Source organism: Ornithodoros turicata, unplaced genomic scaffold (assembly GCF_037126465.1).
Source record: "Ornithodoros turicata isolate Travis unplaced genomic scaffold, ASM3712646v1 ctg00001005.1, whole genome shotgun sequence".
In the NCBI taxonomy this organism is placed as follows: Eukaryota; Metazoa; Arthropoda; class Arachnida; order Ixodida; family Argasidae; genus Ornithodoros; species Ornithodoros turicata.
Genome location: NW_026999436.1, coordinates 230968 through 258089, shown reverse-complemented (window position 1 = coordinate 258089; position 27122 = coordinate 230968). Strand labels below are relative to the sequence as shown.

The 27122-nt window shown below is 48.2% G+C and overlaps 1 long non-coding RNA gene across 2 annotated transcripts; it reads left to right on the top strand.

Annotated features, from left to right (window-relative positions):
- Positions 1-6413: 6413 nt before the first annotated feature.
- Positions 6414-26532, top strand: LOC135376052 (uncharacterized). Of its 2 annotated transcripts, none has more exons than XR_010417507.1 (6): positions 6414-6576; positions 6901-7044; positions 7339-7472; positions 9889-10048; positions 14619-14725; positions 26238-26532. It is a non-coding gene; the product is annotated as an uncharacterized LOC135376052 (long non-coding RNA). The 2 variants fall into 2 exon arrangements; XR_010417508.1 differs by lacking the exon at positions 26238-26532 and adding an exon at positions 16340-16411.
- The last annotated feature ends 590 nt before the right edge of the window (positions 26533-27122 follow it).

Genomic DNA, 27122 nt, shown 5'->3' with positions numbered 1-27122 from the left:
TATTTTTTCTCTAGTATACATAACTGGCGTTGCACTGGGCTCTCAGTGGTCAGTTAGCTCACCCTGCCGGGAGGAATCACGTGTTACGTAGCCTTCTGGCGCCATCCGCTCAAACGCTGCCAGCCTGCGTACTGCTGATGAGGCCCAAGAAGGCCGAAACAGCTGTCCAGTACTGGCATGGCGACGTTTGAGTTAAAACATGTGCTATACGTGCGGCCAAAGAGCTCCGGCTATTTTTTCTCTAGTATACATAACTGGCGTTGCACTGGGCTCTCAGTGGTCAGTTAGCTCACCCTGCCGGGAGGAATCACGTGTTACGTAACCTTCTGACGCCATCCGCTCAAACGCTGCCTGCCTGCGCAGCGTGGGACTGCTTGTGTCCGTCAGCAATACGGGCGTACCATCCGTTCTTCGTCTTTGGGGCGATGCAGTGTTTTCCTTTAATTGTATGCTACATGGATAAATGAGATCTGCAAAAATCAGAAGGCAAACAGAAGAGTGAAGTAATGTCAGTGGTGGATATTAATTCGAATAATGCTTTATTATTACACGGCCTTCCCGTTGGTGTTATCACAGAAATATTGGCGATGTTGGCGCAAAATGGGCTTTGCAATATGGGCAGCCCATATTGGTCCAATATTGGACCAATATTGGCTTGCTGCTTGGGTAAGCTTGCAAACAATATCCCGTGTTTTGTTTACATGTCAAACGCTTTCAACAGTACACAACGGTACGCCTCGCAAAACATATATGCTTCAATAAGCATAGTGTCACAGAAAAGCAGCCACCCTTAGCATACTACATTGTACTGTGAGCTCACGTAACAGAACAACACAGAGCAGCCGACCTCCTGAAAATGAAGCGATATTGTGCGCGGACAATGGGTTTGAAGAAGCATATCGTCTGAGAAGCACTCCGTGTCGACTGTGCTGCTGACATCAGGAACACCGAATAGAAGCGTTTCGGAAGAACACTATCTCTCAATGATTTAAATCTCAATAAGACACTTACTGCGGATTGTGCACAGATGGATATGATGGAGCATCTCAGAAGAGGCGGTCTCAAAGAACAATACGCTTTGAAAGCCGGACAAAATGCTTGAACATGGTTATTATTTGAAAAAGACAAAAAAAAAAGAACAGAAGGCTCAAGTGTCAACTGTGCTGTCGACTCATGTGGGACATGTGCTCCTAACCGCAGGTCTACTGATAACCAACAGCCGAAAAGAATATGCGAAGCTGGAGGAGGGGGGGGGGAGCACGAACAAAAACGGAGGGGAGGTTAAGAAAGATCGGTCTGCGCATGCGCAATTTACCGGACATTTTTGCCGCGCTGGCCATTCGTTAGCGCTGTGAGTGGCTCGTGTAGATCGCGTGTCACGATTCTGGAACTTCTCCTTGGAGTATGGGTTTCTGCCCGGAGTGAGCCACGTGGTCAGTAATCGGATTACAGATTACGGGACTGTTACATGTAGAATCGCAAAGGACAAACGGTGTACAACTTTTCCATTAAAGGAACCTCCATGGACAACCTGCACCAAACAGTCATACAGAGGCAAAATGAAGTGGTAGATTGCCGTCCAAAAGACTCAATATGAACTCTATTTCTTGTCTATACCCGGTATGCACCTTTTTGTAGAAAGTCTACAGAACGGCAACAAAATTAAGAAAGAGCAGTGTCGGCATCCGGATAAAATGAAGCAATAAAGAAAACGTCAATCAGAAAAGCGACGTGGAGTGAACCAGATACACAGGTGTCTGCCATTAATCAATGTTAATTAATCAATTAATGTCAAGTGTCTCCAATTAAAATTTGTGTGGGACGGATTCTGCTACGCATGTTCTCCAGTGTTTGCAACTAGAAGGTCACCGTCATAGGAATACCCCACAACGAGTTCACTGCGCTGGCCCTTGCTCCATCGCCACTGTAGGTAATGGGCGATGAGGTCACACGTAGTTCGGAGTGGAGCCAGATGTGTTTCTCTGGTCCCCTTCGGAAAACCTCTTAGTAAAATCATATCTCATCTGTCAGGCCTGTCGTATGCGCACACGACTTTGAGCGTGTGTTTGCCCTGTTGCAGTTCTGAAAAACTGCGAACTCGGCGGCCGCAGAGCACAGCTGAGATGCGGAGACGTGGTTTTGAGGCAAATGTGCACTGCAAGTAAAACGAGGAAGTATGGAAGGACATGCGTACTTCACAAAACCGGGTATCGCATAGCCATTTGCGAGGTCAGGATACTGTTGGAAGGGAACTTTGCCTCTGCAAAATTCCATGGCAGATATGATGATTATGGTGCTTTATAAGTAACCCGCTATGAACCACACTATGGCTTATGATAGTGTTGGCACACTATAGTCTCAGTTTCTCTGTTGGTTATCAGCTATATAAAGCCCAATCATCATTATCATTACTGCTATGATTGTCGGCACGTATGACTGTACGTATAGGCACGTGCGGGTATGGAACATTGCATGTGCTGATTGAACAGTACACTACACATGCTGGGTCAGTGCTGGACGAAGCAAGTTATTCTAAAATGAAGCTAGTTATCCTTGCTCTTGTATCACTCTGTTTCTCAGGTGAGTCCAGTAAAAACCTTTCAATAGCCGGAGCTTTTTGACTGTACATGCTTTGCATCTTCGCCTACTTCGGGCGATTATTAAGCGTTCCTCTTAAATGGATAAGAGTCTGAGTGCGTGTCCTTGTGAGATGAGAGTAACGCGCTTGCCGCCTGATGATGCAGCCTACATTCAATGACCAATTGGCACCTTTATGCAGAAACCCCGCGTTGTGTCAATTCTTAACAAGTACCGCGTGCACTAGTACAGAGTGTATGTTGTACTATGTACCACGTACCAAATGTATCCTGATGCTATCGATCCGTGTAGATCCTTAGTATGTCCCAAGGTAGATCCTTAGTACATATCCAGCCGAGGCTTCCGCCGCAACGTTAATGTAGCTCCTTCAGTTTCCAGCTTTAAATAAATAAATTTTCCTTACTTCCTACACCTTCGTTGTCAGCTTGTATATTTATATAAATAATTATATATAGGGTGTCCCAGCTAAATGTGACCATATTTTAAAAAAATGTATCTATTACTTTCTCTAGATGAAATCAATTGCAATATAGCATATGCTGAAGGGCAATCCCTAGGAGGGCATTAGCAGACTCCTAAAACTGATTCTTGTACGGAAATGCCAAGCACTGCTTTCTATTTCTGTATCCCGATGTATCCCGATATAATATTTCCAGATTTCACTGCAGCAGAGTGCGCAAAAGATATGCTGGAGTCGTTATCTGAAGCCAAGGCTGAGTGCGATGCAAGATATAGACAGGAACACGGTCTCGGTACTAGAAAACCCTCAGATTTGTTTCACATCACGAGATGCTGGCAAGTATTGTTCCATATTTAGACAGGGGCTCCGAAGCAGCATTGTGATACACAGCGCCACAGTTATGTGCAGAGCAGTACGGCTAATCGCTTGGCCCGCGTAGCAGCGCGCAAAACGACTGTGAAATAGCACAGGACGTAACTTCTTGGGCGCGACAGGACAGCGAGGGGACGATCGCAATAACCGGACGATTGCGTTTGTATTTCAGCCCCACAGGAGGTGGCGCAAGAGACGACAAGTTCACGGGGCTGAGTGGTAGACGTGCTGTCCATGTCACGTCGGGACATGTAGGCACCAGGGTTTCAGCCCTGGTGCCTGCTGTGTTTGCACGGTTTTCCTCAGACGCTGTCGGACATACGTCGGCACAGTTCCCTTAGAATTCCGTTTCCTTAGAAGTCTGCCTAGGACGCATATTCCCCGGTGCCTTATTTGTGATGTTGTCCATCTCGGCCCATAACGGCGACCTCTTTCAAAGTGCCTTTGAGAGAGCTAAAATAAATCACCAGGTCGTGCAAGATCGCTGTAGTTCGGCATAGCAGATGAACGCACCTCGCTGTGGGTACAGTCGACGAATACGTTGTCATTGCACAGACAGTCTGAAGTGAGAAATACGTCGTAATGACAAGCATAGGAAGAAGTAGGAACTTAGCCGGGTAGTAGACGACTTTAGTTTTAAGCCTGGTGGTGTGCACTGCGATTGGCAAAACGGGTTCCCCTATGAAAATATTTATTAGCGGCTGGTGAAAGGAGTTGCCAATTTGTATAGCTCCTCCAACGGATACAGCAGAGAGAAGCACCAGTGTCGACCAAAGCAGAAACGGCACGTCCATCGAATTGGAGAGTATTAACATTGTGGGGAGAATATCTGAGGCATTGCAGTCTGTAACATCGCACATTTCAACGAGTACAAAGCAATAGTTATCACTAGAGCACGGATGAGTGTACACTGAAAACCCTCAAATATACATCAAACTGCAAACTAAAAATCTCCAGAACTTGTAGTGAAAGCGCTCAGAGTACGCGATGTTTTTCCTTGCTCTTGTAAATAGCGATCTGCATTTTTAGCATTCTGTCAGCGAACGTGCTGCAAAATCACACATGCTATAGTATGGGTATAAACAAGCATCTGTTGTGCTTCCCCACTGTCGTGCTACTTCTTCATTACATGCGACTCGTGCTAAAGAAGCTATTTGAAGCAGTGGGACAAAATACACCTATAGGGTGGGGGAAAAAGTTTACTGAACACGGCACTGGGAAGGCAAAGTGGGCAGTGGAGACAATGCAACTGAAACAACAATATTTCTGAAGCGTCGAAAATACTGGATTCCAACCCGATTTAGCCAAAGAAGTCGGGAAGCAAAACATTCCACGACAATGGGACACCAGAGCAAGACTCTGGATAAGCTGGTTCTCTGACATCTGTCTCTACCGAATTATGAAAAAAAAAAAAAACAATCAGTATTCGTGTTTTTTGATACAAACTATGCGTTCAAAATATTCGTTCTTATGTAGCATATAGCATCCTTCTAATCAGTTCGAAACCTGGACAAAGACTGCTTTTCATTGTAAACGTAGGAAAGCATATATAAACGAAAAACATGCATGTGCATGGAAGTCCACAGTCTAGTCACGATATTTCGATCAGAACGCAGGCTTCTGAGGGATGTTCTGCATGATGGCGAAGCATGTTCTCCATGACCCTACTTCTGCTGGATTACCTGGGTCATTGAGCGAGACTGGCACTGTGCCTATTCTTCGTTCTTACGACGAGGCATTATTTTCTAATGCGATGCAACGTGGTTCAGATAGAAGATCAGCACGAAACAAATAAAAGAACGACGATATAAGTAACGTCACTTTTACTTCTGGATATAATACCGAAAAAAAGAAAAGCATTATTATTACGCCGGCTCATATCGATATTATCACGGCAGAATTGGCACAATACGGGCAGAATGGATTTGCCAATATGGGCAGCCCATATTGGCCCAATGGCGAGAGCCTACGGTTACACTTTTTACGCGGGACCAATATTGGCAACCCATATGGGACCTATATGGCGAACTGCGCAGCCCGCGTTGGCCCGATATTCGGCTAATATTGGTGTGCTTCCTGGGTTGTCATTCTCAACACACAATTTCGCACTGTTTTTCTTTTGCACAGACCACCTAACCGTCTGTTACTAGCATTGGCAACCGCTGCTGGGTTTTACATTTACTTATCATCTAGTTTGAGAAGATACCTTTTTGCAGTTCTTCGTCTCCAAAATACGGTGTGCAGCGAATGTGCGAAAGGAAGCTGAAAACCTTTTAGGAAATATTACTACTTTGGGAATCGGCAACTGTGGGTGCAAACTTATGAGCAATGACTTGTACATTTCTTGCATTATGTAAGCATGGATCATCACAGTCAGTTCCTCTTTCGTATTTGCTGGCTCTTATCGACACAGCGTTGGGATGTGACACGCTTTAGGCTCGATACCAACAGTGACTCTCGGGGTGACATCAACGTCCCGAGGTATTAGCCGCAGTGCAAAGCTAGCAAGTACAGTTAACAAACAGAGAAATGAACAGAATGACCGTGGCTGCACGTGAGGACATAGGGTTACACGTTCAGCGTCCAGCGGAGCCCGCCGTAACCGGATTGAATTTAACCGATCAAGCAGCTCTCGCGCGACGCAGAATTAGGTGCTGAAGCAATCCTTTTCTAGAATCATTGGTGTGTTATGTGCGTTGTTTTGGACATCTGCCGCAAAAAGCAGCACAGCGCGACGCCCCTCGCCAGACTTCTTGTCATTCTTTCAACAGTGATAATTACCAACGTTAATTCGTGTCGGCAGAATTAATTTCCTTTAGTAAATCGCGTTTAATTTTGATCGTTCCGATGTGCACTGTATGACTTATTCATTGGGGATTTACGTGTCCTTGCGTTTACATTCATTCGAAGTATTGAGTACTTCTTACTCACAGCATATACGGCTTCGTGGCGCTACAGCCCAACAGTAAATAACGGTAAACAATACAATTCGTTTGTATACATCTCTTCCAGTATGCTGATTTACGGCAAGGCTTGCATTCCCTTACGGCTCTCAGAAAAAGGATGCGATCAGTGGAATATTGCGCGTTTAAATAAGATGTGGGGCAAGCTAATAGAGGCTGCATGTGAACCATCAAACTGGAACTGTGAGTACAACCGTGCTACAAGACTGCTTGACGCATAATCTGTCCTTCATAGAGTCTCTGTGACGTCGGTGATGAAGATCCACATTTTAGAATCAGTGTAGTACATGACTGGTGTCAGTCTACTTCATGAAAAAAAAAAAGATCGACTGGTTCAAACCGAACTTCAGACGAGGAATAAACCTTAGGCCCTGAGATTCGATTAAGAAAATCGATACGCCTTTGATGAGTGATGACAGTATTAGCAATTACACCTTTCCACTGTAGATCTATGCGGAGGTCTGCTTTGTATCCTGTGTGTTCGCATATCATATTGTTCGTTTTCAGGCCTTCTTGAAGCAAAGTGCGACGCCCCAATAATATCCGACGCGAACACTGATTGCTACAAACATATAACCAGGAACACGGCGTCGATACTCGAAAGCCTAGTGACCCACTTGAACCAAGTGGGGATGTGGAACTACTCTGCTGGTAAGCGCTGTTTCAGGGTTCAGGCCATGGTCTTAGAGCGGTGCCATCAAAAGGAAACAAAGTATTACCCATCGCAGGAAGTGAAGGCCACGCTAATGGAAGGTCACAATAAGCGAACAGAAATCCACTCTAATGTAAATGTAGCATCCCTAGACGGAAACCCCGATAATCTTGTTTGTTGCTTCATCTGTGGTAGGTCACCTTAAATACACCCGATCGAAGGCTATGTCAGGCTACGTTGCCCATCAGAAGGTCTCTGTCATTTAAGGGCTGTGTAAATGCTATCTTTTCCAGTATGTTAAAATACAACAAGTATTGCGTTCCGAAACTCCTAGAAGAAAAAGGCTGCCACCCCGACGCTGTTCTACATTCTGGTACGGCGATAGAGACGAGAATGAAAACAACTTGTCCATCGTCCAAACCGAAGTGTGAGTATTACAGAAGGGATGGTTCCGAAAACTTTGCCATTTTTACCGGCCTCCGTGGCTCAATTGCGAGCAGTGGTTTATCCGGAATACCAAGCATGGAGGGGTGTTGAAAAAATTGGGGGTAAGTATTATATTTACGTCATTTGAGCTTAACATGTCATTACCCACATCCCCTCCCCATTACCCACCCCTAAAGCAGAAATTGCTAGGACAATCCTGTTGGGGGTACAGAGGTGAAAAAGGGGGTGTCACTGACATTTGGGGGGGAGTGTTTGGGCGCACTGACGTCTCGTTCTTGAACGAACCCTTCCAATTGAACTATTTATTCGAGCGAACTGAACGAACAAGTTCACCGACAAGCAACACATTAGTTCAACAGTTCAGTTCACTCGGCCTCGAAGCCCGGAACTGCCCAGAACCCTACAGCACCCCAGGAAAACAATCATCCCAGGGTTACTCTAAGGTCGTCGGATGGGGACAGGGATGGTATCCCTGTGGTGTGAAAATCTGATCCTCAGAGCATCATCATTCTGCAATTTTGGCATATGAAATGACGTCCCCGAGGATGTCCCTCAGTCATCCTCTCTCCCTCACTTCCCGGCTTCAATTTGTTTTACTTTGCTATTCCTGGCGCGCACACCCGTCAAGTGCTTACAGAAGAATTGCAATGACACTAGGACACTTAGAGCCACTAGATAACCTTCGTTTCACAGTATCGACACTTGAGTTCCAAGAGCTAGCACGCGCCATCTTGTTTCCACGCCACGGTAGCCAAGCGCACGCGCACTTTAGTGCACGATGCCATGTATCGTACGCAGGTTAAATGTTCCCTTTCTCTTTAAAGCAGCTCATCAAGGTTGAAGGCCCCCGAGCTCTCCTTGACACCCTCGGGACGCTCTGGTTGACAACACATGGATTATCGCACAATAATCATACACGCTTTCTATCGCACAGTGAGGATTATGTTAGTCGTCTTATATCTTCAACTGGGGATGGTACAGGTGTGGTGCGGAAACAAGATGGCGCTGCTGCTCTCCCTTGGACCTTAGTGTCGATTCTCTGAAGCCATGCTTATTTAGTGACTCTAAGGACACTCGAGGCAATGAAATATTCATTCTTCAGGCGACCAGGCGACATCCGTATCGCTGCAACATGGGTTTAAAGAAATAAAATCGGGTACGGCGTCGCACGCGAGATCGCACGTTCTAGAGACTTTCCATGCGTTTCGAACAGTCGCAAACGCTGCACACGCTTGGCGTCCCTCGCGTGTGTTCGTCGTTTCGCTAGGGGGAAAAAGTCCCATACGTATTGGCCTGTGGACTTTGAAGCAGAGAGATGTAGTTTGTCATGTTTTCTAAGCCTGTCGTTCGTGGGTAAAAAACAAGTTCGATTCGCTGCCTGTCTATGTTGTTTGTGTTACCCACTTCGGTATTTGCACTTTTAGGTTGCGGTGTCCCAGGTGTTTTAGGTTGCGGTGTGCATACGTCACGTATGACGTCGGCCTGCGGGTGCGTCGTCGTTTGTCATGGTAATTGTAGCTTGCAGAAGCACCCTTTGCTCTCGAAATGGGGACAGTCAGGCATATACCTCCGCGAGTGGAGAATGTAGTCCGAGCATTGACTGTGGAGTCTCCGATAATGTGGCGCATAATCCGATACGTGGAAGCTAGGTCACGTGTTTCTTTCCGCGAGTATTTAATGCGGTTTTAAATAAACACGCACTCCTTCTCCATGTACGTCGTCAGCGACACTTCATTTCGAAGCATGATCAGTGTACAACGGGGAGTGTAATGAAAGCGCGCGTAATATATTTTTGGTCGGAGCTGTAATGCGACTGCGCGCGCCGATGGCCAGCGACTTCAAATTTGTGATTGTGGATGGGGTTGTTCTGCGACTTTTAATTTGTCTCTGAGGGTTAACATAGTTGTTCTGAACCACCATACTTGCCACTACTTAGAATGCGTGTTTTTCACCTGAGAACTGAAAGAAAATGTAGAGAGTTGCCGCGGTGCCCAGTAACTTCTGAAAACCGTCTGCTCACGCCGATGCACTTACGCGCGCAGAGCAGACGATTTCTGTATCCTATCACGGACTTACCCGCAGGGCGACGTGGCCGTTCTTATTGTTGCCAACACAGTTCGCGGCATGCTCTGCAATCTTTATAAATTTAATTCGGTTATTTAATAACTGTGGCGTGTTTTGTCGGGTAAATTAGCAGTATTCCATTTTCAACAAAGGGCAATCGAATGGTACACTTTATGAAAGGGGCAGGGAGTACGAGACCGTCCCTTTAAAGGAAGACGAAGAGGGCCACTGACATTTGGGACAGAGTACAATCCTATGGAGCACAATCTCTTCTAAATCCTTGACGCATGTTTGTTGGGGCGCTATGCTTATACCACATCTTTCGTTTTCAGGCGTCCCTCCACTACAGTGCAATGATAAAATCTTATCAGACGCCAGGCTCATTTGCGAGCAAAGATATAAAGAAGCACACGAACCAACAGGTTGGAAACGTCGTGCAGACCTACAACCTAGAGTTCTGAGTCGGGAGGAGATGCACAAAGAACATTGCTGGTAAGCGCTTTTCCGTGTGCAAGCGGCCGTTCAAGTCGCGCTGCGACATGATGGTAATGAATGTAGATGAAAACTGGTCGTCGCTGTAGTTTCCTCGAGGATTGCCTGCCAAGTGGTATTTTCTTTGTACAAAATACCGGTTTTACAGAGAAGGGGTTTACAATTGTTACATTCACGGAGATGCAGGATAAGTTCACTAGGCTTCTTCCAGTGTAAAACTGCTGTTTACGGACACGATCATTCATTCAGTCCATTCTGGACTGCATAATCCGAAAAACGCTTAAACGGGGTACAATAGACATCGAACTAGTTGCAACAGGCGCTGTTTGCGCTGATTTGCAGCACTACCTCCGTAGGTAACTCGTCTGCTAGATGACAATACAGTTGAGGCACAGACATGAAAAACTGAAGAAAACGCAACTTAACTTAAAAGCATTGCAGAACACAATCCTGATGTCCAAATGTAGAAGGATAGAAACTCCAATCTATTTCTAAGGAAGTATAAGGGAAATGCCTCATGACTGGACCTGCGATATTTCCAACAGAGAATCATCTTGTGGGCACCGTCCTCACCATTGACATGGTTTTTAATTGGCCATGGGTGACGAGTTAAAGGTACGTACGAGCTGTGGGTCGACAGCTTCAGGGTAGGTAAAGTCCATTCAGTTTTAGCCATGAACGCACACGTTCCCCTCAGGATGTCCCCACAGCGTCATTGTGCACTCTTCTTTCGATGTGTATCGCAGAACTTGGACTGTTCTCCCCGGGAGGTCTGAGGCACAATTAGTTAGACACCTTTGTGGTTCCATGTTATTGAAACGAAACACGCGTTTGAGTACATTCTAGCCTCTCGGGCAAAAAAAATGAGTTGTTTCGTTTCTCTATACAACATGGTTCGCAAAGGATAACAATGGTTTTGGACATTTCTGCGTTTTCTTGCAGAAATACCCCATATGCGTTATGGGTGATGATCCAGTGCTTACTATGCGCCCGACACATCTAACACGGCGGCTGCACTTTACGAATGTGAGAATAATACAGCTAGAGTTGGGAATCCGGGATCCCCCACGATTTTTGGATCCCGAAATTCCGGGATATCGAAAGCACCCCCTATGACTTCAACTTGCATGAGCTGTGCAGGAGCTGCACAGCTTCCGTCGGCAAAAACTTGCCAGCGCAACGCAAGAGCTTACAGTTGTTGCCGGGGAGGGACCGGCCATCGCTTGATTTTCTCTCTTTAGCCGGAGGAAGCAGCCATTCCGGCGTCCGACTGCCTCGCCGACGCAAGCCCAGCGTCCCCATGTTGTGCTTCCATCACCAGTAAATGGTCGAAGCGTGACAATCTCCGCCGTTCTCGACTTCGAAGTTGAGCCAAAACGTAATGATAGTAGCAGTGCGTGGTACTACTACTCGCGTGCAGTAGATGGACAGTCGGCGAAATGTAAGAGGTGCGATAAAGACTTATAGAAGCAAATATCTGCCTGCAATCAATTGTTCCGACCCGCGTGGGATCGGAAATATGTTTCAGGTCGGCACGAAACCTTTGCACAAAAGTTCGATCACGCCTTGACGACAGTTCTTTCGACGATCTGTCTTTCCTGAGGTTATTTTGAGCAACGTGGTGGTTGTGATTGGGACAGAGACAGGGCTTACAACTGATAAGGTCGCGTTGTTTGCGCGGGAAAGGTTTGTTTGTTGAACCTTTAAAACGTCGAAAACCAAAGCAGGCAATAAGATAATATAATAAACCCCTCCTGTTTTTTCAGCCTTAGACAGTGTCTGCCATTTGTAATGACCCCTGGAAATAGCAATATGAAACCCGCTGCTGAAAATTCTGGACCCGTCCTGGATTCCGGGATTAGAATTTTTAAATCCCCAATCGTGAAAAGGCCTCGGGATTGCCAACTCTAAATACGGCCTTCCTCGATCACCTCCCTAGCCGTGGATTATTTGCAGTGTTACAGGAGGCAGCAGTTCTTGCTGTGTGTACATCCATTCTTTCCACCCTCGACCCTGAGTTCTCGCGGCTGTTTTGTTTCCCTTTCTTTCTACGTTATCTTTTTAAGCTATATTTTTATACGAAAGAAGATATGAGAGCAATACCAAAAAACACGAAAGAAATCCCCGATTATATATTTTTCGATGAAAAAAAAAAAAAAAAGAACGCACCCAAAAGTCGACGTGCGTGCTCCCGCTCCGGCGCTGACACTTTATCGCCTTTGTCGCTACTTTTTGCTCTGCTTAGCGACTTTTTCTTTTGTAGGCTGGATTTAGCGGCTCTTTTAGCGACTTCCTCCAGCAGATCATGAGGTTTTTAAACGCAGTGAAAATGCAAAAACGCGGGTAAAAAATCGGTTCGTGCAGCATTGAAGACTCGACTGCGTCAGTCTGATAGAACGTAGAAGTAAGAAACGACGGGAATTGCTTCTGGTTCGTATGCTACTTGAAAGCGCTAAAGCTAGCAATTTTGTTGTGCGCTCCGCCAGGAGGCCAGTTATCAGTGTCTCCTCCGAATGAGTAACGGTGCGTTGGCGTGGACCACTGAGAGATATGACAGTGCACCCTGAGCCTACCCGTGCGCATGCGGTGACGACCTGAGAGGAACAGGAAATTCGACCAACAGTGCAATGGCAAGACGCTCAGTTAATGTGGTATATGGTGTGCTTGTAACCAGCGCGCGTCGAGGTGCGTATCGAACATAAGCTCGATTACTCTGAACCAGCGAGATAATGTGAGTGGAAGGACTAGTCAAATGGTGCTAAGAGACTGTTTCTCGGTATGCATCCCCAATTCTAGTCATTACAAGTCCCTAATAGCCCGCTCTGCACCAAATTCCACATGCTGCATAAGTGCTGGTGTTTTGTTGTTGTTGTTTTCTGTCGAATTCATTTATGTAATACACCTGCCGCACGTGCACTCTTCAATGATCATTGAAAGCAATCGTCATTGAACACGCGTGCGGCGCCATCTAGGGAGTAACGTGTCAACCTTTCAGGGAGCATTGGATCCAATGCTTTTTGCGAAGTTAACACGTTACACGCTTCGTGGCGCCACGCGCGTGTTCAATGACGATTGGTTTCGATGATGATTGAAGAGTGCACGTGTGGCAGGGGTATTAGGTGTTATGCATATATGACAGCCAGAAAGAGGCGAAGGTGTGTTTGGTAACGAGCTTCCAGTTATTCCTAGAGTCACTAAATAGAAAGCAGAGTAGCGATACTGAGACACGCCGGGGAGCGACAGCGCCATCTTGGGTCCGGCGCGGCTGCGTCGACTAGCAATGAGACGCCAATCTCCCCCTTCCGCCCTGGGGAACAGCACGCAGTCTAGTCAGCTCGCAACCGGAGAAACCGGTTTTGGACTCAGGGGACTCAACATGGGCAGCGTGTTCTTGAAATGAGAAACCGCGTGACACGATCAGCCCAATCGCGGACATCGAACGGCGGCTCCGGCGCGAAAAAGGAATGAGATACTCTGTACCCCTATGTAGTAACTCTATTCTTGCCGTCACATAGCTCTTTCTTACGTGCTTATAATCCCCTTTTGAGTCTTGTTGAATTCATCATCACCCTTTCTTTTGCTCTCATCTAATCTAATCTAATATACCTTTTACTCTATTGTTGCCTTTTAAAGCCGTCCGTCCGTGCAGTTTCTCCATTCAGTACTCAGCGCGGAAGTAAATAAAGTTTTCTTTTCCCCGATATCACGGTCGGAAACAAATTAGAATATGTTTCATAGCTTCACATTACTCGACCTAGTGTGAAGTTCCAAAGCCAGTGCAGAGTGCAGTGCGCCTAGAGCACGTATTTTGTGATGCGCACGCCAATAACCGTAATGCCAAATTGTTGTTAACTGGTTCTGCAGAATATCGCATGCAACCAGAAAGGCTCCCCTCCGCCCCAAAGAACAGTTGTAAGAAAGATAGTTGGAAAGGTAGTCCAGTGATTTATCCAGAGTCCCTCTAAGACACCCAAAAATGTTCAGAGACACCCCCTAACTTTTTGACCTGTGTACTCCCTACACGGGGTGCCCGCCCTTGCCAGTTCAACTTTAGACATATGTCGGTAATGATACCTTAAGGTGTAATGGCGTAACTATAATAATGCCACCCCCCCCATTTTTTTCCCCAACACCTCTCCGTGCTCGGAATTCTGGATAAACCAGTGAGCTGCTTAGTTCTCTAAAGCTTCCAATGACAGCACTTGATGGTATAATTACGCGAGTATCTTAAGATTGACGACTTTTTGCTACTTTTTGTCCAGGCTCGGCCAGGTTTATCAAATTTTTAGACCAAATTTAGCGATACATTCAGAGCAAAAGTGGCAACACTTCCCGCTCGCCCCATTCTCCAGGATGAGAGGCGGAGGAGGAAGAGTAACGCCCTCGGTGGCTGAAGCACACACTGTTGCCGGACGTTGTGCATGTGACCCATGTTTCATGTTTTCGCACATGTGTGCTCTCATGACGTTGTACTGAACAATTTATTTGTGTTGCTCACTACATTCAGTGACGAACAAAAAACATAACAAAGGCGTTCGTGACACTCTTCTTTTCTGTACTTGTTTCGCAGCGATGTTTCACACAGCGATTGGACGATCCACGCACCAGATCTTTAAAGTTTGTGCTCGAATGATCGACGACTTTCACAAGAAGCCCGATGCAAAGTTCCTTTATGATGTGAGTGTGCTGAAGGATATACTACTATGTGTTTTTATCTTCGGCATATTTTTTTACAACAAAACTGATTAGTGCTACCTAGATGCGGTATTCACAGCAGGGTTATGCAGCTGTCGGGCCGAGTGTGTAACTGCAAAATTCTTGCGAGTGATTAGTTGAATTACTTATGTTTTATGTTCGTGACATGATGTTTGGGTAAATACGAGATAGGGTAGGAGAACTGGACGGAGGGACTATTTTAATACACCGGCTCTCTTATAAATACGAAAGGGGTGGAAGGACCCCAGTGAGAGTTGCAAATAACGAGGGAGTGGTGACCCACAGGATCTTGTGTAATATTGGCAGAGTGGTGGTCATATTTAAACCGGCAGCGGTGGCCACCTCTCCAGAAAAGCTCCAGAAACTCTGCACGTTGGTGAAGCAGGAAGGCCATGAAAAAAAAAATACGTTTTAGCTGAACCGCGCGTAAAAACAACAGAGCGCAGCCCTCCAATCACTAAAGAAAATTGGCGATGCAACTGTATCTGTCACAGCACATCGCACTCTGAACATTTTAAAAGGTGTGATTTCTGTGAATGAATTGCTCCCATGCTCAGATACCGAAATAGAAGAAGGCTTACAAGATCAGGGAGTCGTGCTCGCAAGAAGAATTGTAATGCGCAGGGAAGGCAAGGAAATACCAACTAAGCATGTAGTCCTGTCCTTTCAGCTCCATACACTTCCTTCTTCCTTGAAGGCAGGATACATCAACTGTCAAATAAGAGCATATGTTCCTAGCCCTAGGCGCTGCTTTAAATGCCAACACCACAGCTCGCAGACCTGCAGGGGACATGCAACATGCCCAAAATGCGCTGAGAAAGACCACACGCCAGAGCCTTGCCAAAGCAACGTAAAATGCGTAAACTGTCGTGACGAGCACCCCGTCTACTCCAGGTCGTGCCCTCGATTTCAAGAAGAAAACAAATCTTAAAAATAAAGACAGAGCAAAACATCGCATACAAAGCAGCTAAGACACAACTGGAATTTCACAAAAAAAGGCACTTTCTCCGAAGTGGTGCGCAGGGGAGTTGCACCACTCGGAGTATCTGTGGAGACCCAGACTCCTGGACCTCCACTCCACACTCCCCAAAGAAAAGAGAGGGCCACGGAAATGTCCCCTAAGGCTGGCCAAAGTGCCAGCCCAAACGGGGCGGCAACAACCTCATCAGAGGTTGCTGGCTCCCCTTCTGTTTGGGACGAGATTACAAGCTATCCGTCCCAAGCCATAACAATGGAAGTTGACGACGACGACCGTTCATCACAGAGGTCGTCGTCGAGTCTTCCAGCTGGTTCTTCTCAGGCGAAGGACAAGCGGGAGAAGTCAGGTGGTAGAGATAGAGGAAAGCATAAGGAGCAGCAGAAAATACCCCCACCAAGAATACAAGCTCCATATAGCCATGCAGAGACAACACAAAATACACACACTACATAATGCAGGTGTTCCTTTTCCTCCTCCTAATTATCTTAATGAATCCTAGCAATATCCTTCAGTGGAATTGCCGAGGCCTGCTCGCAAATATAGATAATGTTCACGTTGTTTGTGAAAGACACACTGCCGCCTGTATTTGCTTGCAGGAAACTTACCTGAACCCCTGTAACCCTAATCCACTCAGACAATGGAATCTCTTTAAAAAGGACCGATCCAACACAGCACGGGCTTCTGGAGGTGTCGTTCTCACACGAAAACACCTCCTGCAAGGTACATTCCACTAAACACAACACTTGAGGCTGTTGCTATTCACATTTGTCTCGATAATGTAATAACTGTATGTTCTCTTTATCTTCCACCTTCGATAGCTGTTGAACAGAAACAAATAGAAGATATTTTGGACCAACTTCCCCCACCGTTCATTCTGCTTGGAGATTTCAATGCACACAACATCTTGTGGGGTAGCCAAAAAACCGATAGTCGTGGGAGAATGTTGGAACGAGTCCTCCTTGCAAGGCCTGTCTGCTTACTAAATACGGGATTGCCAACATATGTAAACTGTACATCAAGGTCTTTTTCCGCTATAGACATCTCCTTGTGCAGTTCTTCTCTTTTCCAGTGCATGGACTGGAGAGTTGAACAGAATCCCCGAGGTAGCGATCATTTTCCGGTCATTATTAAATTGCATGGTTACACTAACAACATAAAAACTCGTCCACCACGGTGGAAATTACACGAGGCGAATTGGGACATATTTGAAAGAGAAGCAAATTCCTGTCTTCTGCTTTTCAGGGTTTGAATGTTGAGGAGGCAAATAAGTTGATCACTCATACAATTATAAATGCCGCTGAACAGTCAATTCCGCAAACATCTGGCCGACTCCCCAAGCGCTCCAAGCCATGGTGGACGAGCGATTGTGGAAGCACACGCAAAGAACAAAACCGGGCGTGGGGTGTCTTTCGACGGCACCCCACTAACAACAAATCTCATTGCTTTCAGGAGAGCTCGAGCGAAAGCACGTTGGACGCGAAGGCAAGCAAAGAAAGAGTCTTGGAGAAATTTCGTATCATCCTTAAAGAATAACACTCCATCAAAAATAACTAATAGCGACTATACAAGCTTCTGTGTGCCATTGTTAGAAATAAATGGTACAGTGTGTCAAAGTATGGAGGAGCAGGCCCTCGGGGAACATTTCCAACAAATTTCAAGTTCATCCCATTACAGCAGAGATTTCCTAAAAATTAAATCATCTGCTGAAAGGCAAGCAATTGACAGTGGGTCAGATGAGAGATGTGGTTACAACTCACCTTTTTCAATGGCGGAGCTAAAAAGGGCTCTGTCATCCCCTAAAAACTCGGCACCTGGACCTGATCGCATAGTGTACTCCATGCTTAAACACCTGTCTTTAACTTCGAAAACCATTTTCGAAAACATAGCGTGTGGGAACCTCGGCCCACAAACCCGGGGTGGTTCCGTATTCGACCCCGCCGTAACCCCGAAGAACACTGACACAGCAGGTGAACAAAAGAAACAAAGTTTATTGCCTCACATCAGAGCTGCTGGCCGTCTGCCCGCTTCGACGCTCCTCGCTCTGTGACCGTCTGCCAGCCTGCCTGCCGCACGAATATCTTCTTTCCCGAGCGCTCGCTCTTTTATCTCTTGCGCTATCTGCGCTATCGCGCGGAAGTTGCCGGGTATCAGCGCCCCCACACTCTCCCCCCTTGAGGCAAATGTCCGGAAGTTGGGGGGAGGTCGAGGATTATATCCTCAGGGTCCGGTGAGAAGGATGGCCGAGCGAGAACTTGGGGGCCAGCTGCCGAAGTAGGTTCACTGCAGCGACTACTGTCCGACGTGCAGGAGCGGAGGCCACGTTGTTAGCTGCTGTCCCTCGGCTGTGCGGCATTGTTGGATACGATGGCAGGTAAAGGGCTCCCGCATTATGGGTCGGAGGGTGGATCAGTGGAACACCGCAGAAGGGGCAGAGGGCGCTTCTTTCTTGTTCCGTGTACACCGCTGGAGGCTCGGTGGGGTGTCTGTTTGATCTGTTTTGGGGATCTGGGTGACGGGGAAGGCCTCCGAGCAGGAGAGTTCCCAGGGAATCGCTGAGGGCTCGGTGCACGTGGTTGGGGTCGAGAACGGCTTCTTGCTGCAGGTGGTCGTGGCATTTGCAGGGAAAAAAAATGAAAAAGCATCACCTTGGAGGTCTAGTAGGCGGAGGCTAATAACGAGGAGACCCCGGTAACCGCCCCCGACTGTCCCATCTTCAGCGGGCTGCGACTCCGTGTAGATGGGGCCGCCGGAAGGGTTGGGATTGCGACGAACTTGTGCCGGAGTCCTCTTGCCCTTCATCTTGCTCCAAGATGCGATCGATGAACTCCTTGAGGTCTGTGATGTGGACTGAGCCGGACTCCTGGCTTGTACTGCAACGTTCAAGCCTATAAGTTACGGGTGTAAGTTGCGCACTTACCCGGTAAGGCCCGTCCCATCGGTCCGCGAGAGAAGCTGCGAAGCCTTCGCCGCGTCGCTAAGTGGATGCGGTCCGCCTCAGACTAAGTCTCCTACGCGGTATGTTACCTGGCGTCGACCCTTGTTGTACTGGGATGCTTGTTCCAGTCGTGCGACCTCAAGATTCTCACGTGCACAACGAACTGCAGTTGAGAGACGGTTGCGAATGTCTTCCGCATATCGTGCATACGGGCGAAGGGGTTGTTCCCTCAGTGTTCGTAGCGTGTTTTCGAGTGGGAATACTATTTCCCGTCCAAAACTCAAATAGGCAGGGGTGAACCCAGTAGACCTATTTTCCGTCGTACGAGTGGCGAAGCCAATCTCCGTTAGACGCGCGTCCCAATCCTTATGCCTGCTGGTAAGTGTTTACCATCATCATTTTGATATTTCTATTGACCCGCTCTGTTATGTTTTCCTGAGGGTGATAAGGGGACGTCTTCTTATGTCGAATACTCAATGCCGAGCATGTGTCGGCAAACACCCTTACTTGTAAAGTACGAGGCGTTATCCGTGATAAGCTGGTCAGGGAATCCAAACCGCGAAAAGACATCCAGCAGTCGATCCCAGATCCGAGCTGACACCAATTTCCGCAGGGGATAGAGCTCAACCCACTTCGTGAAGTGATCTGTAATGACTAACAGGTATTGGTTACCACGGGGACTTCTGCGGTATGGCCCCATTACGTCACATGCGACTATCTGCCAAGGCCCTTGACTGACAATCGGTTGTAGCAATCCCGGCGGCTGTCCGCCCCTAGGTTTCGACTTCTGACACACTGGACAGCTGCGAGTAAACCGCAAAACATCCTGTCTCATGCCTGGCCACGTCGCGATACGACATAACTTAGAATAAGTCTTGCTGCCGCTACCGTGACCTGCCAACGCAGAGTCATGGAAATATCTGAGGAATAACTTACGTAGCTTTCGTGGTACTACGATCCTGAAAGGGTTCCCGCCGATCTCCTCGTCGTCCGCCTGGGGGATATACCTCACCAGAAGACCATCCTCGCTCAGCTGATAGGAGTCGAACCTCTCTTCAGCGTCTCCGGCGTCCGCTGGGCCCGTTGTCTCCAGCCACCTTACTACACGCTGACAGAGTCCGTCCGTCCTCTGGGCTTCCACGATGTCCTTCCGGCTCACGATGTGTCCCCACGCCTGCTCTCTGTCCGTTCCGGCTTGTCCAACCGCGGCTACGAGCTCCTGCGTGGTAACGACGTCCTCCAGGGGCAGAGGTGCTCGAGACAGCGCATCTGCCACTTTGTTAGAGGTCCCCCTCCGATATTCGATCGAGAAGTCGTACCGTTGCAACGTCAGACTCCAACGTGTAAGTCTTCCGGCGGGATTTTTCAATCTACTCAGCCAGGCGAGTGCCTGATGGTCAGTCTCGATTGCAAATTTCGCACCATCCAGGTACATGTCAAACTTATTCAGTGCGAACATGATAGCCAGGCACTCTTTCTCTGTCACGGTGTAATTTCGTTCAGGTGATGTCAGCGTGCGGCTTGCAAATGCCACCGGCCGAAGTTCACCTTCGTGCTGTTGTAACAACACTGCGCCCAGTCCATAATCGCTCGCGTCTGTCTGCATTACAAATGGGCGATTAAGATCTGGGAGATACAGACAGGTGATCTGCGCTATCGCTTCCGTCAGGGCGGAGAATGCATTCTCCTGTGCTTCTCCCCATGACCAGCGCGCACCTTTCCGCAGTAGCCAGGTTAGTGGCTGCGTCATGTCGGAACACCGCGGTATGAATTGTCTATAAAATCCAATCATACCAAGGAAGCGCTGCAAGCTCTTTACGTCCTGCGGGCGAGGGTAGTCTAGGATAGCCTTCAGCTTGTCCTCGTTCGGCCTGACCGTGCCGGACTCCAATGTAAACCCGAGCAGGTCGATGCGGTTAGTCGCCAACTGCATCTTTCGAGGATTGACCGTCAACCCAGCAGCTTGCATACGTCCCCAACACCACTTTCAGGTGTGAAAGGTGTTCCTGGAATAAACGTGAAAAAATTACTACGTCATTCATATAAGCCATAGCGAAGTAGTACTTCGCATCGCCGAGCACCTCGTCCATCATACGCTGAAAACTAGCCGGGGAATTGGACAGTCGGAAGGGAAGCCGGACGAACTCAAACAGTCCCCTATGACAGGTAAAGGCTGTCTTTTCGACATCATTAGGTGCTATCGGTATCTGCAGGAATCCTCGACTTGCAGTCCAAGATTGTAAACACGCGGGCTCATCCCAACGTGTACATGATCGAGTCTATAGAGGGAAATGGATACGAATCTCTCACCGTCACCTCGTTCAACCGGCGGTAGTCCACGCATAACCATGCGGTTCCATCTTTCTTCGGAGCGAGTACCACCGGAAAGGCCCACGGGCTGCGCGAGGGTCTCACAGGCACCCGTCTCGATCATTTCGTTCAGCGCAGCATCGAGCAGCTTGCGCTTGTGGACGCTAAGCGGCCGCGGGTTGCATCTCCAAGGCCTTGCGTCGCCGGTGTCTATGCCGTGTTCCAAGACTTCGGTCAAGCCGGGTTTTTCCGTAAACATCCGGGAAAAGGGTAGCAATGCTTGCAATGCTTGCAGCGCCGCGAAGTACTCAGCGGCTTGCTGCCTAGGTTCATCGCTGTTGCCAGTCGGTTCCCGGTTTCGCTTTGAGCAGTCGTCCTGGGCTCTCTCGCCAGTCCGGCGTTGGTCCGCTCCAGGGGTTGTCCACTCCAGGAATGGGTAGAAGGCACTGCTGCATGCATGCTGGAACCTCCGCGACGCAAGTCCAGGACAAGTCCCATCCGGATAATGAAGTCGCGTCCCAGGATCATTGCTCCTGCCAGCCCAGGAAGGTAAACAAAGCGTTGTCTGACCCGATGTCCATCGACAGTCAAGGTAAGGCGCACCGCGCCACCGGCAGGTACAACCGCATCAGAGGCGAGCCTTAGGAGAGTCCTGGTCGTCCGTACCGAGATGTTCCGCTCCCGGCACCAGTCGTGGATGGTGTCGCCGATCAGGGAAACAGCTGCTCCGGTGTCCACCAAACCTGCAACGTCTTTGCCCAGAACGCGCACCACGATGAAAGGTCCGATGTTGCAGATGTCATCTTGCAATCGGCACGCAAGCGGGACCAAGGCCACTGTATTATCAGAAAAGATAGCACGGTTAGAAGTAACTTGCCTCTTATCAATGTTCGCTCCGGCCGACGACGGGAATTCGTAATCTGCGGTTACCGCCATCGGCGTTCCGAGTTTCCCTGGGGGGTTCTTTCGGGGGTGGCCGAAGTACGATGTGGGCAGTCCCGACGGATGTGTCCGTGTTGCCCGCAACCGTAACAACGTGGTCTCCCAACGTTTAGTCCGTTAGAGCGCGGTGGGGTTGATCCCTCAATCCTGTCGTTACTCCGGTATCCTGACGTTCGGCGACGTTCGCTACCGGTCTGTCCTGCGCTCCTCGAAGTCTCCTCAACAAGCCTCGCTCGGTTCCTTTGCTCGTGCGCAAAAGGATCGAGTGAGCGGTGTGAAGGACCTGCCAATGCTTCGCTATTCGGTTCCGCAGGCCAACGGGGATGCAGCTCCGTTGCCTGTACCGATCCGCCCCATGCACAACTAGGCTCAAGAGTCTCCTCCGGTCTAGGAGGTGGGCGGTAACGCAGCTCAGCTAGCAAGTCGGCCTGAATGCTGCGCGCTTCTGTAGCTAACTCCGACAGGGAAGTAAAATTTCGACCCCGTAAATATGGCTTGAACCGAGGGTGGCACTGTCGGATAACGCGTGCCACCTTCTCTTTTTCGTCTACGAGAGGGTCCGCTCTCCGATACAGTTCCTGAATCGCCCGGATGTATTCCAAAAGGCTCTCATCACTATGCTGCGTTCGGGCTTCAAGCTCTTCGCGCATACGCATCATGTAGTCTGGGGGGAGGAACTCGTCCCGAAACTGCTGCTTGAATACGCTCATCGAGAGAAATGGGGGCTGGGACCTACGCCACAAAGCAGCTGAGCTTACCAGCGCTGCGGGAAGTACTCGACGCAGAATGAAGTCGTCGGTGGCTCCAACGGCAGTTTGGTAAGCACTCAAGTCGGCGAGGCAATCTTCAGCCGACTTGGAGTCGCTGTAGCCTGAAAATGTCGGTACCGGCAAGTTCAGGCGCAGCTGCGTGTCCGGGGACGGCTGGGCGGCGGGCGTGCTGCTACCAAGCTGCTGCCTCAGTAACGTATAGAGGGATGCTATCTGTCGAAGCAAGTCCTCAGCCACTGGCGCAGGCTCGTCCTCGTCACTGTCTGGTTCGTGCTTCTTCCTGGGAGGCATCTCCGGTCGAAGAACCTGCGTTCCAACGCAGACGGCGGCAGAACGAAAAAAAACAAACAAAAATGCACACTAACTGCAGCTATGCCGTGCCCTCCGGGGAACGGTACGACGGGTCGAAAACACCAACGTTGGGCGCCAATTTTGTGGGAACCTCGGCCCACAAACCCGGGGTGGTTCCGTATTCGACCCCGCCGTAACCCCGAAGAACACTGACACAGCAGGTGAACAAAAGAAACAAAGTTTTATTGCCTCACATCAGAGCTGCTGGCCGTCTGCCCGCTTCGTCGCTCCTCGCTTCTGTGACCGTCTGCCAGCCTGCTTGCCGCACGAATATCTTCTTTTCCCGAGCGCTCGCTCTTTTATCTCTTGCGCTATCTGCGCTATCGGTCGGAAGTTGCCGGTTTATCAGCGCCCCCCACAAAGCGATACATGCTATTACGTTCATAGTGTTTGAAATTGTCGAGTATCTGATACCTAAAAAGGCGTGTGACACCAACAGTACACACCAACATCTTTATTTTGCGCCTGTTATAATGCGTCTGTATTCGTAATCTTACGTTCCAAACATCATGCAAAAGGGATCAAACAGCGAAAGCAACCGAAAACGAAGTGAAACTGCGCGAGACTTCGTGGCTCGTGATGCCGCTACAGGCCATCCACCGGCCCAGTTGCTTTCCCCCTGTCGCACACGATATGGATAGGCCAGCGATCCTCGTCGGCGAAATCCCGCTGGCCACGCCGTGCCATGCATAATACCCCTGAAGTTTGAAATTAAAAGAAAACACTGGTCCAAGATGTCTACTTGAAAGAAATTTACATTAATACAAATGCGATTTCGTCTGTTTCAGCGTTTGTCTGTTTTCTTAGTGCGGGCCGCAATCATCGCTGCAATCTTGCCAACCTGGAAGCATCAGTGCGAGCAGCGAGAAGGCGAGGGCGAACCACTCCGCTTGCGCCAACCCTCCTCGTGTGTAATCATCCCGACGAGTGTGTAAAGTGTCTGCGTTGTTGATCTCTGTCGCCGAGACTCGCTGTATCCATACCTGGGGGATATCACAATCGCTGCCTAATCATGATTGCTGCGATGAGCATCCTGCATCAGTACGTTTTGGGTATTAGTCGACGAGGTGCAAGGTTCTGCCTTTCACAGGAAGACACGTGTGTCGAAGCAGAAGAGCATCTCGCAGCCCCACAAAAATCGTTCCGCGCGCAGCGAGCGTCAGCGCATACACGTAAACAATGAAACGTCACCGGGTGTCATTTCCGTGACCACGCGCTCCCATAGATTAAATAGGCCGGTATATAGCACACCAGTCCATCTAGATCACCACAGTTGCCCGCCAGCCGCGTAGCGTCGTCGTCTTCGCGGCGACTTTTAAATTTTTCGCGCGCGCTATCGATAAACCTGGTTTCATCACTGACCTGTGCCTCGACGACATCTCCTGTACGATCCCACAGTTTGGTGACACAACCTTCTAATGGCCGCACTGTAACCGTCGTACTTTGGTAGCGTTTGCTGAATTGTGTCCACAAGCCTAAATCATTTTCTCACTGCCTTCGAAAGAGGGAGAACGGGAGAACAAACTTTGGAACTTCTACGACTAGATCGGTGTTCCTATGTGTTTTTCTACGATATACGCTTATGTGGCTTTTTGTGTTCCTATGTTTGACATACTACACCACAAACTTAGGTTAACCACCACTAAGTTAGGCTCAAAATACCAGACACGCTGCTGGAAAGCAAAAGTCTCGTTCAAAACTGTAATGTGATAGTCTCTCAAAATTTGTTCCTGGGAAGCCAACCGAAGCCGTGTTGTCCGAGCTTCGAAAGCAAATATTGAGTTAGGAAAATAGGGGGGAAAGGTGCAGGTGCCCTACCTCTGCACGTGCAGGAACCGCTTAAGGAAAACACATAGAAGTTGCACTTGAGCAGTATAGCTGTCTGACTTTGTCCGAATAGCGTCCCTATACCCTGCTGCGACTCTATATATAAGGTATAGATTGAGAAGTTACCCGTCAAAAAGAACTGGTTACAAGTTTCCGTGTGCGAAATGAAACTAAGTTAATGACGAAGTTCAGCATGAAATGAATTCGCAGTTACTGAGTTTCTTCCAAGTTATTTCCAAGTTACTCCGGACACAAAATAACATTGCGCAGGTGCAGACGTTGTGTTGCCTGCGGAGGAGTGCAACACGTTTATGTCCAACACACGTTTATTTCGTTTATGTCCAACAATAGACCTCTTCCTGTTTGTAAACAAATTACGTCGTAGTCTTCGACAGCGCCAAAATTCCGTAGAATTCAACCACGCTCGAAGCTAAAGGTGAACAAGATCGCGCCCGAAAGCCACGGTCTTGAGGAAACTACGACATGGTCCCTTGAAGGGATGCGACCCTCGGGCCTACTTGTCTTTCAGTGGGACGCAGCGTGTGTCCCTTCGTGGAACCTAGCCCGCCTTCCGATTTGTTTCGGTCTAATTTTGTCTACCAATGTCATGATGGCGTTTTTCTTAGAGGTCTATCCGAACGCTTTGCGTCTTACCCCAGGTGGGCGCACAATGGTTCAGCTTCATTTCAATGACAGCGTTACTTAGTTCCTGAATAAAATGTAATTGATTGAATATCACGTTTTATGGCAAAAAAGAAACGCGATAAAGGAACCGGAGAGAAAGCAAGAAAATATGTGGACGTGAGTGAAAAACGAGTTAAGGTAACTGATAACTTAACTTAGTTACCTGAAAAAGGAACGAGTTCCTCTGAAAGTTACCACGGCGCAAAAGTACCGAAGGAAGTTACAAGCTACCAAAAAAAAGAACATACTTACAGTAACGAGTTACTTCAAACTCTGCTATAAGGCGAAGACTGTTCTGATTGCTTCAGATAACTGGCATACCTCCCTTCTATTCGGAATATTCGACCTTCCAGAATTACAAGCACTAAAGTGGGAGGTGGGTGCCTGTGAATGATGGTGTGGTGGCAAGACAAGGGGAAAGAAGGGTTCTTGAAGGGAGAAGTTGTGTGTGTGTGTGTGTGTCCCTTGTCTCTCGTCTAGGGGTTTCGTTAACATGAATGGATGTCGGTTGGCGAAAAGTCCGGATATAAAATGTGGACGCGGAATTGTTCCGACTCTGAAAGAGTATTCTTCGGAGACGTAATTTGTATAAACTCACTCATTCCCTCAAATATGAGGAAGCAAATTACGAGGAAGCATTACGACCTGCTGACAACATATTTTTTCTCTTGACAGATGTGTCTGCCTTTCAATACCTATGGCTTCACGGGCGGCTACGTCATCTTTGACGTCCACTTCCACTACCTGTGTTCAGCACCGCCAGCATTCGTAGATTCCAAGGGTGACTTTGGCGTTGTGAAGTGGGCAAAAGTTAATATGCACAAGAACTACGCCGGGTTACATTGCGAGAAGCTCTGCTGATAAGCTCATGGGCAAAGAATGTGATTATCATTTGGATGCGGAGTATTGTTTACATGGCCGTGAAGCAATCTGATGTGATATGATGCAATATATGATGTTCCATCCATGACTCCTGCCAGCAGTATTCCTGCCGTGTTAGACAGCGTAGGGGCTGTGTTATGCTGCCTCGCGTGATGGCTGAGCCAAAGTCTTAAGCGAAACCTGGAAAGCCGAAGTCCATAAATATGGACTCTAATATAAAGCTATGAGAAGTGTCTCCTTTGCATTTGTGTTATGAGTACGGCCAGGCGGATATCCTCTCGTAGACAGTACGTATATTGCAATACCGTAGGGCAAAAGCCGTTCTATCCTAAAAATCGTGAACCCCAATTTTGCTATGGAAATGAATGAGCCAGGGAATGAATGGACCATGGTAGGTTTCACTTCATATCCTGGTGGGGTTAAAACATCCAAAATTATTTCGAATAGAGAATTCCGTATTGGATATGATTCGCTTCGGTATTCAAAAGAAGGCGAAAATTCGCATATATGCGATACTGCGAACGACCCAAATCATGATGTCACATAAAATGAGAAAGCCCAAGCCCAAGCCAAAGCGGAGTGGGGCAGTAACGACATTTTATAGTTTTCGGTATCGACCAATCGGTCGACACTTCCGCGAACAGAGGTTTCTCCTTTCTGCCCTTTCAGACGAAGAGA